We start from the raw sequence: 12,433 nt of genomic DNA, 5'->3' as shown, positions 1-12,433 counted from the left end.
AATATCAGATACGCCTCACTCAAATAAATATTCATTTCATATTTATTTATACTGAATATGACTGTAGTTTGAAAAGCATTTCATGAATTTTTGTCCCACTGTTCAGGATCCTCAAGACTTTTTATTTTTGGCTAGCTGATTGTTGATGCTAAGGGTAATTACTAGAGATGTGCCGATCGATCGGCCACCGATCATAATCGGCCGATTTTCGTGAAAAAGTGTATGATCGGTGATCGGCGATCATTGGCTCTTGTTGCCGATACCGATCACCTGCATCTCATTTCTCAGCCTGTCTGTGCAGCTGGTCTCCTCTTTCCTTCACACTGCGCAAACGCGCAGCAACAAATCCTAAGCGATGTGGAGCTATAACGCACTGAGTGAATGGGGACGTTTGCGTGTTGAGGCGGAAAATTGAAGCAGGTCAAAATGCATCAACACAACGAAGCTAATACGACATAAAAACAATGTTATACTTGACAGAGTTTGGCTACATCGAGGCTCACTGCAGTAAAAAAGACATACGGAGGATCAGATAGCAGGTAAAGCAGCGCACAGCTGCAAACACTCACCCGGATTAGCATGACGGTCAGAAAGCTAAACAAATAACCCGCAAAATCATTTAAGTCTTGGAGCTGCGATGTAAGACGCTGGTTCTGCTCTCGCTGTTGAACCGCTGCTACGCTACAGGTAGTAATATTTCACAGACGGAGCGCCGCTTCTGCTCCACCTGGTAGTGACTCTCACACCGAACCTCTGCTTAAAGCTGCAGCATCTAACCTAAAAAAATACATTTTACATACGTATTAAAACTTTCGCTGTCCTAACATGAGACAGATAATCTCTAAAAAATAATCGATCTCCTCCCTGCTCTGCATAATTACTCCACTCAGTCAGAAACAGCCACTCAGAACTAGCAGTAATCAGCTAGCCGCCATGCTAACAGGAAGTTTTCATTCAGTAACTCTGGATTGTTTATTGTAATGGATCCTGTTTTTGCCTTTGAATGTTAAGTTTTATACTTGAATTTTTTTGGCAATGTTGAGAAGTTTTATTTTGGCTCTTTGCATAATTTAGCCTCTTCAGAGCCTCCATATGTTATCAGTCTGTTAAAGATAGTTTTACCGATAGCAGTACAATTTGCACAATGCCTGTTTTGTTTAGTTTTCTTCTTGGAAAAAGTTATTAAAAACAAGTTTTTGTCTAAATTAAGGTGAATTTATGGTTCCTTTTTCCATATAATGTAACCGGTAGTGCTTATGATTAAAAAAATTAATAATTATGTGATCGGTGATCAACTTCATGGGTGATCGGAATCGGCAGGAAAAAACCTGATCGGCACATCTCTAGTAATTACCCTTCTTTTTTTAACATTAATGTATGAAAGAAAAATAGTTTAATTAGTAGCAAACTTTTTTAGACATTTAATTTACTGCTTTATTTTTCTTTTAATTCACCTATAAATGTGTTAAACTTACGGTGAAGTCGAGTTGCTTTTAGCTAATAAAACTACACTTTAGCAGTTAGCTAGCTAGCATGGCTAACTGCTATAGGACTTCTGTAATGTTCTTTAAAATGTTAAAATGGCAAAATATATATATATATACATCTGTGGTGAAACTGTAAATTTGGTTTTAAATTCCTAGCAATTATTTTAACATGCTAAAGAAAAAGTGCTGTTTTTAGAATAAAACCCAGCTGCCATTGGTTTCAGTAAAAACTGTTTATTCATGCCCTATTGCTAATTTCCACTTTAAGAGTGGGGCAATAATATTTAATCGGTTTGTGTAGCTTTCCCCACCCCTCCAAAAAAACCTTGAAAAACCATGAAAACCATGAAAAATTTATTTTTGTCCATTACTATTTAAATATATATATTCTACTGCAAAGACCTGGGGAGGTGAAGACGTCTTTCTCCTTTCTCACATTATTTTTTTCTAAGAATCATTTCTGTCTCATCAGTTTGTTTATTCATTTTACGTTTTTAAACATACCCATTAAATCGCACTGACATTTATTCGATCTGTTGTGTATATTTAACTTGCTGGTTAATCATTCTGAATTTACAAGCGTTGAAAATTAAACAGCCTGAAACTCAAAGTGGAAAAAACATTCTTCTTAGATAAACTGATTGCTAAATCCTGTTATTTTCTCCTTCCTCGTTTGTCTGACCATCATGATGTAAGCGCCTCCACAGTCAAAGGCTACAGGTCGACCAAAATTGTGTAAGTAATCAACAAAACATAAACGAATGCTTTGGGAAGTCCCTAAAAGGAAATTCAAAGGGTCACATATTTTATTTAGCTAGACGGATATGGAACTAACTAGTTAAATAATTTGTTCCTCATCTGCTAGGCGATCACCACTTTAAACTCTATTTTTTTCTAAAAAATCTCCCAGCAGTGCAGAAAAAAATTCTATAATCCACTAAAATAAATCTAGCTAGCTAAATAAGCATATTTATTTAGCTAGCTAAATGCTAAATAAGCATATTTATTTAGCTAGCTAGCTAGAGTGAACTAGTTAGCTAGCCAGCTAACTAGCCAGCTAGTTATAGATAAATAAATATATTAGTTTAGATAGCTGTATTTATTTAATACATTTATTTAGCTAGCTTGCGAAATAAAATATGTGACCCTTTGAATTGCTAGCTAGCTAAATATTGAACAGCTATCTGGTTCACTATGTAGCTATGTATAGATAGATTTGATGGACTAGTTGAAAGTTTGGACGGATAATCGATCAATTCATTATTTGCGGTCCATTTTTGATATAAATGCAAAGCAGAAGGGATTTTCTGAATACTTGATCTGGGTGTCGCAGCTGGTTTGACGTGAACATTTGATAAAATTACATCCTGTACATTACAGCCTGGAGTTGCTATGGCAGTGCATATATTCTCTCCACTGCCTTCTCTTATCCGTCTTTCTTGTGACGCTGATGCCCACACAGCTCCACGTTTCGGCGTCCTTGAGGTGGCTGGCTTCACTTCAAGAACAAAAACAGTCTGCCAGCTTCCAGTTATCTCACGCTCCCTCCCTGTGTGTTTCTGTTTTTGTTGGGGTTTTTTTAAATTTCAACATTTTCACATGGACAAGACAAACTCCCACACTTCCACTCTATCACTGACAGACATCTGATGATCTGAAGGTACATCATATTTAGACAGAAACTCATCAGTGCTAAAAGGAGCAAATCATCACTCACTCTAGTAGATAAGTATAAATATCTTGTTTTTATGAGTAATATGTTACAGGTACTCGTCTCGTCTGTTACGCTAAAATAAGTCAAGATTATCTGTGAAGCAAGAAGGAAGTTATAAGCGCTTTAAACCATGAAAAAACACAGTAATTGTGAAACATTTTATCAAATTCCATTATCAAGCAAATGTACGTCAAATATATTTTTGAAAGTCAGAAATTACCAAGTTTTTTCTAGAAAAATTTGGGTTAATCTCAAAATTCTTCAGAGGAAATTCTTGACTTTTCAAACTCGAAAATTTTCAAGTTCTGAGAATAATCTAAAAACTTCAGTTTTTCGAGCAAAGGTTAAACTTTTCAAACTCAGAAATGTCCTTGTGGTTTCTCAAACATTTCTGAGTTGTTTTTAATGAACATCTACTCCTTTACTTGAATCTACGCTGGTGCTGACGTACCCTTCGATTTGTCGGCTCATTCAGAAGCTACTGCAGATGGAAAAAGAAGAAAGAGTAAATTTCCTCCAAAAAACTCACAGTTTGAGATTCATGTCAGAAATTTTATAGAAAAAACATGGACATTAAACTCTTCTGAGTTTGAAAAGCTGAAAATTTGCTAGAAAAAAAATCTAAAATTTTGACATTTAAAACCCCAAATTTTCTGGAAACAAATTATAAATTTGTGAGTTTGAAAAGTCGAAAAATATTCATCTGTTCAAACTCAGAAATTTACAAGCTTTTTATAGAAAATTTATGAGATTAACCTAAAAATTACTGAGTTTTTTCTAACAAATTTTTAACCTTTCAAATTTAGCAATTACCTTGTTTTTTTCTCAAAATATTTTAGTTGAAAATAATAGTAATAACGGGCTGCACAGTGGCGCAGTTGGTAGAGCTGTTGCCTTGCAGCAAGAAGGTTCTGGGTTCGATTCCCGGCCCCGGTCTTTCTGCATGGAGTCTCCATGTTCTCCCTGTGCATGGTGGGTTTTCTCCAGGTACTCCGGTTTCCTCCCACAGTCCAAAAACATGACTGTCAGGTTAATTGGCCTCTCCAAATTGTCCCTAGGTGTGAGTGTGTGTGTGCATAGTTGTGTGTCCTGTGGGTCTCTGTGTTGCCCTGCGACAGACTGGCAACCTGTCCAGGTGACCCCGCCTCTCGCCCGAAACGTTAGCTGGAGAGGCAGCAGCACCTCCTGACCCCACTGAGGGACAAGGGTGAAAGAAAATGGATGGATGGATAATAATAATAATATGCAAACCCATAATTTACCAAAAAACCAATAGCTTGACACCAAAGCTTATACGTACTTGTTTTCTGGAAGTTTACTTGGCTTTTAACACCGACGGGATCTAGTTTTAAATTGCATGTTTTTGTTTTTAAACTGTAAGTTTTTATTTTATGTTATTTTTTATTATGTTGTGTTTTAATGTACAGCACTTTGTATCAGCTGTGGTTGTTTTAAAGTGCTTTATAAATAAAATTGGTTTGGTTTGCCTACCCTCGGTGGAAATTTATTCTTTTTTTTCTCTATAATTGCACAAATATGAAGCTGAAAACAAGATATACTTGTTTTTATGAAAACATGTTCAATTTAAATACCTCAGTTTGGAATAAATCAAGCAAAATTCAACATTTCAAAGATTTGTATGATGATATTTTGGGATTTTTGTGCCACATAAAGTTTTATTTCCGACACATTTGATGGCCAAAACTGATGAGTGCAGATATGTGAGTGCAGAGTGGATGCTTTTTACTTTTACCACATGCATATTTCAGTGTGAATAAGACCTAACCTTTACTTGGTGTGCAGAGCGAGGCGAGGTTAGCTGATGTTGTTGTGATGGCTGCAGAGGACGGACAGGAAGCAGTTATTTTAACACTCCTGATGACCTACTTCTGTGGCGATGCTGAAGTACGAGCGTCTCTCGGCTTGGACGCTGGTTGTGACTTGGCTCAGGTGTCCGGAGCGACCGTACCGCCTGATTTCTTCAGCTCACACTCTATTAACACAGACAGCTTGACGGCGCGAGGCAGGAAGCAGGCAGATAGAAGCATGAAGAGTGTGTGCTAAACTGAGAAACTGACGATGGCCTCCATGCAAACTGGCCTCATTTCATACAACATTCACAGCAACCCTTCACACATCTCTGGTAAACATAAAATATATTCATCTTCAACTGAAAACGCATGATCTGACCAGAGAGAACCCAAAAGTATTTTATAAAAAGTCAGCTCAAATACTGATCTCATTATCAATAATTTAATATTTAAAAATTACATCATCTGATGAAAATTTGGTAATTTTAAGGACCAAAATTACAATAATGTATATAATAAAAAATAAAAGAAAATGTCTCCAAATTAGTTTCTTTCACTAAAGAAAGAAATGTTATTAGATACTTCGCAATCCTGAACAGAAGCACCCAGTTTACATACTTTAGAACAACATTAGATTAGTTTTCTTTCCTTTGGTTTGTTATTTTGCTTGTATTTCGTTGAATTGCCTTGTTGCTGAAAATGTGCTATATAAATAAAATTACCTTGCCTTACCTTTAAATAACTCTTGAAACCTTGACAAAAACTGCATGTGATTTTCTGATTGTTCTTCATTCAGAGGGTAGAAAATAAGACTGAAGCAAAAGTAAAAAGTACAGCACAGTTAAAATAGTCGAAAAAATTTTTTCCCCAAAAAAAGTTACTCAAATAAATATAATTGAGTAAATGTAATTGGACCCAACTCTGAATCTAGCACTGAGAAGTTTAATAAAATGTGTCAAGAAAAGTACATGTCGCCAGGCTACATGTCTTAGCTTAGCTAGCAGGTAAAAGCTACATTAGCTAAACTAATTTTGCTAGTTCGGCAGTAAGTGCTACAATAAATATCACTGATATTTATCCCAGTATTACACAGAGGTGTAATAGTGTTTAACACACCTCAAAAAATTTGATTCAGTAATAGTTGTAATGTACTTATACTGTTTATAAGTTCGAAAGGAACGAGCCCGGAGCTAGGATGTGGCTTTTTTGCTGTTGTCATAGCAACTCCATAACAACTGCCAACCAAGATGGCTGTTATGCTTCACTACTGTTCCTCCTTGGTTTGCTTCTGTTTTAAATTTCTTTGTATGTAAATTTCTTTGCTCTATAATTACGCTACCTTAAATAAACTCAGACTTGGTGCACATCCAGGGCGTTTTCTGCGTTAGCATCGCCTCCGACTTGTTGCTCTCGCTTTACTTCATTATCTCCTCCGCCTTCCCCGCCGCCCCCTTTGGGCTGAAGTGGCCGCCCCGGGGTCGCGGGGGCTCTCAGCAGCAGGCTCCCATAACAGGAGGCTTTAATGCCGCTGCTATTTCCATCCCTGTGATGTCATCCGGAGGAGGGGCCGGCCCTCCAGCCCGGAGTGGTGAGTCACAACCGGAGAGACGCTCGGGGAGGGAGCGCATCCAAAACATCCACCGCCGCTGAGCCACCAGAGGGATGGAGAAAAGGAAAACAGCCTCAAGTGACCAGAAATAACCATTTAACTGGCCTTGTGTTTGCTCTGTGACATCCACATCTTTCATTTCTAACGCCTGAAAATTAAAGTGTTTGTAAGCAGCCGGTGTTGTTTTCTTTGTCATCAGTATTGATTCATGAATCACCTATTAGTCATTTGCATCATGTATTATTCAGTTTTTCATAAAAGATCCTAATATATCTTGATACAGTAATAATACTATCTCATAATTGTGTAGGGTTTAAAAGGTTTAAATATACAGAATTAGATACGACTTAAGAATTAAGAATGATTATATTAAACTCTAGCAAATGTTTTATTATAGTTTTTACTACTATATTTTTTTTACTTACATTTTTTTTTGTTATATTTGTGTCATTTATTTTGGTTATTAATAAAACATTTGTTTCATGTTATGGGGATTAAGTTTATTATTAATATTGCTAATAGTATTGATTTGTAATTATATCTAAAAAAAATTAAAATGTTTTTTTTATTATTATTATTATTAGTAGTAGTAGTATTTTTTTGTATTTGTAATTATATTATTGAATGGGAAAAAAATCTAACCTGGATTTTAATTATAGTTATTTAGAATATTTTTTTTAATTCATGTTTCTCTAATTTATTTATATATTAATTTTACATATAATTTTAAGACAAAAAAAATTTCCCACTATTTTAGTGGGTAAAGTTATTATTATTAGCCTTATTTATTCGTATCTGCCTCTCAGCGCCATTTGTTATGATAACCGGCAGCAAACAAACGGACGGAGAAACTGGACGAGATGTTGTTTTTCCTCCCGTCTTCCCGAGTGACGTCACTTCCCCCCCCCGCCCCCTTCCATTGAGACTCTGCCCACACAAAAGTCGTGGCAGCAATCGGCATACGTTGTCGTCATGGCAACCACCCTGCGCCAACACGCTCCGCCCAATTGGCAATTGGCGGCCTCTTATTGGTCGGCGCGTCACAGTGGCAGGACATCCAACCAATGGGAGATTAGCTGAGTGACGTAATTTAAATGGCGCATCAGAGATCTAATGTTGATGCATCAACTTAATGTGGGAGGACGTCAGCAGAGGGTACACTGCCTTCTGTACTGATATATATATATATATATATATAGTCTTATGTTGACTTGAATTTTCTTAGACGTTTATTTATTTAGGCACAGGACAAAGTATTTTTCATTTATCAACAATGTTTCTTTTTCCATTAATTACATTTTTTCTAAAACCAGCAAATGCTGCGCAACCTTTGTTGTCAAATATTTTAAATAAATAAACGAGAATAAACCCATAAAACGGTTTGAAAAATGTTTACCTGTCTTTTAATACAGCAACAGTGTAAGATGCTGTTTATATTTTGGATCAACAATGATTTACAAATTCCTTTTCTACTAAAATTAGACTACTTTGCTTTATTAAAATAATGTCTATTTACTATCTTAACGGGATAAAAAAACAAAAACAAATGTATATTCTTAAGAAATAAATGTTTTCAGTATTATAAAAAAAAATAGGCACTCAATACGGCTGTGTGCAACTTTTATAAAAATAAAATGTTTTACTAATTTGTTGAAACTGTCAGTGTTGAGATAGAATAGTGTGGAACAGATCTGTGAAAAAAAGAGCTCCTCTCTGAAATTGTAACTTTTTAAACTTAGAAGTTTGAAAAGTCCACGATTTTCTGGAAAATTTCAGTTTTACTGGCAATTTTTTTTTAAGTCAGAGATTTTTTTTAGAATATTTTTTAGACTAATCTATAAAATTCAGTTTTTTTCTGGCATATTTTTCACTTCAAAATCTGAAATTTCAGTTTTTTTCTCAAAAATTTCTGCTGTTCATCTCAACATCTCTAAAATTAACCTAAACATTTTTGTTTTATAGCAATGTTTTAACTTTTGAAAATCAGACATTTCCTTTTTTTTGTAGAAAATGTCTGAAATTAATCAAAAAAAGTTGAGTTTTTTCCAGCGTATTTGCAACTTTTCAAACTAAGACATTTTCTTGTTTTTTCTAGATTTTTGGGTGGAAATTAACTCCTTTTTGTTCTTTCTGCAATGGTTTTAATGTGCCATTGTGTGATTTTCTGGGGAACTCATGGTGTAGCCAGTATTTTTTAAGAGGGGCCATGTCCCTCTTTTGTCCCCCTTATGGGGTCGCCTCTGCTCTTTAAGAGCACCAAGTTAAAAAAAAACAACAAAAATAGAAGCACTGAAATGGGGAGAACTTACTTTGGCACCACTGTCTTCCCTTTGCAACATCATGAATATTTCAGATTAAAAAATCCTGGCGGTTCTGTAGAGAGGAAGCCGGGAGTTCAGGGAGTCACGGACGCATCGCCTCTTTTCCCAGGATGACTGATTCATTTCCTCCGCCCTGAAAGCTGCCAATGATCTCCTCCACTTTACAGACCGAATGCTGTGGAGTGGAGGGAAATGGAGGGAAATGGAGGGTCGGTCAGTGTGAAATGAAAGTGAACAGATCGCAGGTTGTTGTAATTTAGAGCAAGAGGGAGAATATTTAAGGGCCTGAATCGTCTGACAGCTGGAAGCTTGTTTGGTTTCTGAACGTTTTCAATCAATCAATCAATCAAATTTTATTTGAATAGCACATTTCAGCAGCAAGGCATTTCAAAGTGCTTTACATAATTAAAATAAAATCAGCATGTGACATTAAATAAACAGTGAGAAAGAGAAAGCGATTTTATAAAAGATAAAAACATTAAAACCCCTTTAGGACTTCAGTTAAATGCCGTCTAACTGGGATTCTAACCCTCAGGGACTTTAGTCAAAAACACCGTTTGACAAGGACTCCAACCTCTAGGTTTTTAGTTGAAACGCCGTCAACTGGGACTCTAAACGCCGTAGAACTTTAGTTAAACACCGTTTAACTGGGACTCTAACCCTCAGGGACTTTAGTCAAAAACACCGTTTGACAAGGACTCCAACCTCTAGGGTTTTAGTTGAAACGCCGTCAACTGGGACTCTAAACCCTGTAGAACTTTAGCTAAACGTCGTTTAACTGGGACGTTTTCCGGGGGGCTTTACATCATTAAAACGAAAACAGTGAGAAAGAGAAATAAAAATAAATTAAAAAGATAAAAACATTAAAGAGATTTAAAAAATAATTTAAAAAAGATTAAAAAGGTAAAAACATGGAAGACATCAAAACCGGCTCTCTAACCCTAATTTAGCCATAAGCAACTCTAAACAGGTGGGTTTTATGTTGAGATTTAAAGGTAGTCAGTGTTTCAGCTGTTTTACAGTTTTCTGGAAGTTTGTTCCAAATCTGTGGTGCATAGAAGCTGAATGTTGCTTCTCCTCGTTTGGTTCTGGTTCTGGATGCAGAGCAGAACCAGAAGATCTGAGGAGTCTAGACGGTTGGTACAACAATAACAGATCTTTAATGTATTGTGGTGCCAAACCGTTCAGTGATTTATAAACTAACATCAGTATTTTAAAGTCTATTCTCTGAGCTACAGGGAGCCAGAGGAGGGACTTTAAAACTGGTGTCATGTCTCTATCTTCCTGGTTTTAGTCAGAACCCGAGCAGCAGCTTCTGGATCGGCTGCAGCAGCTTCTGGATCGGCTGCAGCAGCTTCTGGATCGGCTGCAGCAGCTTCTGGATCGGCTGCAGCAGCTTCTGGATCAGCTGCAGCAGCTGTTTGATTGATTTATTAGTCAGACCTGTGAAGACGCTGTTGCAGTAATCAATGCGGCTAAAGATAAACGCATGGATGAGTTTCTCTAGATTGTGCTGAGACATCAGTCCTCTAACCCTAGAGATGTTCTTCAGGTGATAGAAGGCCGACTTTGTGACTGTCTTAATGTGGTTCTGAAGGTTCAGGTCAGAGGTCACCACTACTCCCAGGTTTCGTTCTGATCGCTGGTTTTTAGTTGTAATAACTGAAGCTGAGCATTGATTCTAGATCTATAACTCTAGATCTATAACTCTAGATTGCTCCTCTTTAGGTCCAAAGATAATAACTTCAGTTTTGTTTCTGTTCAGCTGGAGAAAGTTTTGGCACATCCACACATTGATCTGTTCTAAGCATCTATTCAGTGATTGGATGGGGTCAAAGGTCACCTGGTGACATCGTGATGTAGAGCTGTGTATTATCTTCATAATTGTGCATTTCAAAGAGGCAGTATCATATATAAATCAGTTTTTTAAGTTTTACATCATGTTTTCTTATTCCCTCATCAAAGACATACCTGGAATGTGCTTTTATTCTTTCAAGCATGTTTGAGAATTTTTTTAATCTCCATAGAAACCACTCAGCTCCTTCAGACTAGCCAGCAGCAATTAGCATCAGCTGAGCTCATTTTAGGAGCTACTTCTCAGAGCAACTGTTACGGCCAGTCTAGGGGGGGCCAGGTCGCAACAGGAAGGATCCATCCTCCTCTGATCTCAACAACCGACACACACAACGTTGAGCAGTTGACAATGATTATTTATTTTAAAATTATGTATTTTTTTTATAAAGATGTTACCAATTGAGTACTTGGCTTCAGAGTGAACTATCGCCGAAAACAACAAAAAGGAAACTATCTAAATAGTAACAGAAACTTACCTAATCGAAAGTAAATAAACCAAAGGACAAAAACTTACCTTCCTAACTAAGAAAAACATGAAAAAAACTGAGGAAACATAAACGGCAGCTCACTTCTACACTCCAGAACTCTAACACAGGTGAACAAAGAAAGGGGTGTGGCCGGTGGAGATGAGTCCAGGATGGAACACAGGAAGTCCGCGTCAGCAGCTTTTATGTCCGTCACCTCCAGAAAGCAGCCAATGGGACATCTCCGTCGTCTTCTTAGAACCAATCAGGGACGGGCACCTGCCGACTCATCATTTATAATTAACTTTAACAGCAACTCTGGTAAAAACGTTGTTAAAGGGCTAATAGAGGAACTAATAGAGGAGCCATGTTGTAATGACTTCCTGAAGGCGGAGCTTCACGTAAAGATACAAAGTCATATATTTGTAACTGACTTTCAGGGAGAAATATAAAAAATAAACTATTTGTGTCTTTTTTTTGTATGCTTTACCATAAAATTTTGCTCTCAAATCGCAATTTGAGAGCACTTTTTCTCTTATAGAGTTAAAAATGTTAAGCTGCAGTACTGACTTGGTATCGATATTGATATTTCAGATCCAGGAAGGCTTTCCATCTAAACGCCAAACCAAATGTAGCTTCTATCCATCCATCTTCTTTCACCCTTGTCCCTCAGTGGGGTCGAGAGGGGTGTTGGTGCCTATCTCCAGCTAACGTTCCGGGTGAGAGGTGGGGTCACCCTGGACAGGTCGCCAGTCTGTCGCAGGGCAACACAGAGACACACAACCATGCACACACACACTCACACCTAGGGGCAATTTGGAAAGGCCAATTAACCTGACAGTCATGTTTTTGGACTGTGGGAGGAAACGAGTACCTGGAGAAAACCCACCATGCACAGGGAGAACATGGAGACTCCATGCAGAAAGACCGGGGCCGGGAATCGAACCCAGAACCTTCTTGCTGCAAGGCAACAGCTCTACCAACTGCGCCACTGATCAGCCCATGTAGCTTCTAATAACGCAAAATTGGAGAGTAGTAGGAAAACGTAGTAGAGGAAGTTAACATTTTGAGAATGAATCTCATTACACATCATGTGAACCGTTTGTGTAAACTTGTCAATTTCAGTTGAGATTCTTGAGTTTCAGAGACTCAGCAGGAACGTTTCAGCACCCA

At 37.3% G+C, this 12,433-nt stretch overlaps 1 long non-coding RNA gene across 4 annotated transcripts in view; it reads right to left on the bottom strand.

Moving 5' to 3' along the window:
• The window catches only part of LOC103470723 (uncharacterized), a 60,980-nt gene extending 54,095 nt beyond the window's left edge, over positions 1-6,885 (bottom strand). For 3 of the 4 annotated variants that reach the window (XR_534522.2, XR_534521.2, XR_001776909.1), the window contains exons 1-2: positions 5,745-6,885; positions 4,988-5,210 (exon numbers count right to left, since the gene is read on the bottom strand). This is a non-coding gene — a long non-coding RNA (uncharacterized LOC103470723). The remainder of the gene's footprint in view (positions 1-4,987; positions 5,211-5,744) is intronic. The other variant, XR_001776910.1, reaches the window with a different exon arrangement.
• Positions 6,886-12,433: the final 5,548 nt, after the last annotated feature.

The sequence above is a fragment of the Poecilia reticulata genome, linkage group LG9 (assembly GCF_000633615.1).
Source record: "Poecilia reticulata strain Guanapo linkage group LG9, Guppy_female_1.0+MT, whole genome shotgun sequence".
Taxonomy (NCBI): Eukaryota; Metazoa; Chordata; class Actinopteri; order Cyprinodontiformes; family Poeciliidae; genus Poecilia; species Poecilia reticulata.
Note: the sequence above shows the minus strand (reverse complement) of the source record. Positions and strands in the feature narration are given on the sequence as shown.